General features: G+C 45.1%; 1 non-coding gene across 1 annotated transcript; it reads right to left on the bottom strand.

The window, feature by feature from the left end:
* Positions 1 to 213: 213 nt before the first annotated feature.
* Positions 214 to 377, bottom strand: LOC139183735 (U1 spliceosomal RNA). The gene has a single exon (XR_011567356.1). It is a non-coding gene; the product is annotated as a U1 spliceosomal RNA (small nuclear RNA).
* Between the last annotated feature and the right edge of the window lie 2,501 nt (positions 378 to 2,878).

Genomic DNA, 2,878 nt, shown 5'->3' with positions numbered 1-2,878 from the left:
TCGGGAGAGTATCAGGAACTCAACGACCGTGAACTCAAGCAAATTCTAGAAAACAGTTAACGACAGGATAACTAGGTGTGCTATTACGGAACTGCAGAATATCAATTTAGTACCTAAATGATAGATAACATAAACTGCAACACGTTAGAAAAAAAGTAAAGACTGTAGTGACTAGCAAAAACCCCAAACTTCTATTTTCAGACAAAAAAAAGCCAGGGGAAAGCGCGAACGCAGTCCCCCACTACCACAAATTATGCAGTCGAGTTTTCCACATTTGGGGAAATCGCAGGGGTCAGCACATCCGAAGTGCAATGGATGAGCCTCACCCTGGGGAAACCACCTTCATGATCATGGTATCTCCCCTGCCAGGTAAGTATGAATTGCTAACAAAGCTTGGTACCACACCATCAGATCCAAATCACTCTATACGTAGGACGACTTTTCTCATGCAGTCTGTACTACTCCCCTTCTGAAGTATAAAGAGTTTCCAAGAGATAATTACCACCAGCAGCATTTGACATCTGGAAATTGTCTAAACTCTTAGGAAATATATATGTTGCTTAAACACGACCAGCAGTCACTGCTCGTATCTACATATTCCACACCCCTTTCGTGACCTCATTTAACGCGCGTCCCGTTCCTAGCATTGTTAGTGGCGCAGTTCCAATAAAACTTATAAAGGTAAAGACGCTGCACAAACTTAGACAATATAAGTTAGCTTCTATCTTGAAAGCCTTGGGACAAGTAACGTCGATGTTGACATTTGGCGCGGTTCAACAAGCCGCTGTCCAGGTAACTAAAACAGCAAGTCAGGAAAGATGAAACTTGACCAAACACACACACACACACACACAAAACCCTACGTTTGACAGTCCAGTCCTTGGGTCGATAAAAGTAGGTTGTCAGTTTAAAGGTTCAAGCCCAAGGACAAAACATGCTTTCTTTCAAATAAGCAGCAAATGATCGCCCTTAACCTGAAAGGTCAGTTGCATAAACACTCACTTTGACTCTGGCAAAGTAGACGGACAACCTCACACAAGCGCCCCCCTCCCTCATATCTGTGCAGTCTCCAGAGTCTGCACAGCCGTAGGGATCACACTCCGCCAGTGGAAACCAGCTTCGTGATCAGTGTCTTCCTTCCCAAACAAGAATAAACTGTGTTTCCTTGTATTCTTAAACCCTCTCGTGCTCAACGCTACAAACACAGGGTCATCTGTTCCCTTTTTCACAGACCTTTGAAACCCAAAACAAGACTGCAGGAGAATCTGTCTTGCAAGAAAGAAACATCCGAGCCCTCCTAGACTCATATTAGACTTTCAAAAGAGCAAATCCTGTCTCAGGCAGCAGTTAGTAATTCACATTTCCACATTCACGAAATAAATACTATCAGTGTCCCCAGTCCTCTCCCTCCCTCTGTTAGGAAACAGAGGTCTTGGCCTTCCCCAATCAATAGAAATTGACTAGCGGCCCATGCTGCAAAGACAGGGAGAATAAACAACAGATCCCCTTGAATGCTGGTTCCCCAGAGTGGGGGAGAAGCTTATTCCTTATATGGGGTGAGGGGAGGGGTATGTGGGTGGAGGCAAAGGAGTGATTTAGGTGTTTTGCCCACTCCTTCAGGTGTTGCTGTGTCCAAGGTGAATGCTCAATACTCTGCTTTTGCTCCTAACATTCTGTTTTTGCTCCAGGTTCCCTCGAAAGAGGAAGTTGGATTTTTTTTTATCTCTCTGCATCTTCAGATCAGATCAGTCGCTCAGTCGTGTCCGACTCTTTGCAACCCCATGAATCGCAGCATGCCAGGCCTCCCTGTCCATCACCAACTCCCGGAGTTCACTGAGACTCACGTCCATCGAGTCAGTGATGCCATCCAGCCATCTCATCCTCTGTCGTCCCCTTCTCCTCCTGCCCCCAATCCCTCCCAGCATCAGAGTCTTTTCCAATGAGTCAATTCTTCACATGAGGTGGCCAAAGTCCTGGAGTTTCAGCTTCAGCATCATTCCTTCCAAAGAAATCCCAGAGCTGATCTCCTTCAGAATGGACTGGTTGGATCTCCTTGCAGTCCAAGGGACTCTCAAGAGTCTTCTCCAACACCACAGTTCAAAAGCATCAATTCTTCGGTGCTCAGCCTTCTTCACAGTCCAACTCTCACATCCATACACGACCACTGGAAAAACCATAGCCTTGACTAGACGAACCTTTGTTGGCAAAGTAATGTCTCTGCTTTTGAATATGCTATCTAGGTTGGTCATAACTTTCCTTCCAAGGAGTAAGCGTCTTTTAATTTCATGGCTGCAGTCACCATCTGCAGTGACTTTGGAGCCCAGAAAAATAAAGTCTGACACTGTTTCCACTGTTTCCCCATCTATTTCCCATTAAGTGATGAGACTGGATGCCATGATCTTTGTTTTCTGAATTCAACAGCTTTAAGCCAACTTTTTCACTCTCCACTTTCACTTTCATAAAGAGGCTTTTGAGTTCCTCTTCACTTTCTGCCATAAGGGTGGTGTCATCTGCATATCTAGCACACAGTTATTTTTAGTCCCATAGAGTTTCTTTGTATTTTTGTTGTTCCAGGAGAGGTGTGTGTCCAGGTGCAAGCATTGAAACCAAGTGTCCCAGGTCCCAGCCTGACTCACTTCACTGTGAATTAGAATTGGAGTTTCCAAGTTTACCTAGTCTTGAATTGTCTTTCCTGGGATTGCACTGAAGGAGGAAACAGAACAGGCTCTATCTTGAAAGCAGGACTCTGTCTTGGGCTGGACTGTGGACTTTGAGCTATATGCCCAGTATCTATGGAAATAATATACCAACTGGAAAACCAGGCCCCTGGAAGGAAGAGCCCCAGGGCCCTCCATCGCCTAAAAGAATACCCTAATTA

This window comes from Bos indicus, chromosome 6 (assembly GCF_029378745.1).
Source record: "Bos indicus isolate NIAB-ARS_2022 breed Sahiwal x Tharparkar chromosome 6, NIAB-ARS_B.indTharparkar_mat_pri_1.0, whole genome shotgun sequence".
NCBI lineage: Eukaryota > Metazoa > Chordata > Mammalia > Artiodactyla > Bovidae > Bos > Bos indicus.
This window is presented reverse-complemented; position numbering and strand designations above follow the sequence as displayed.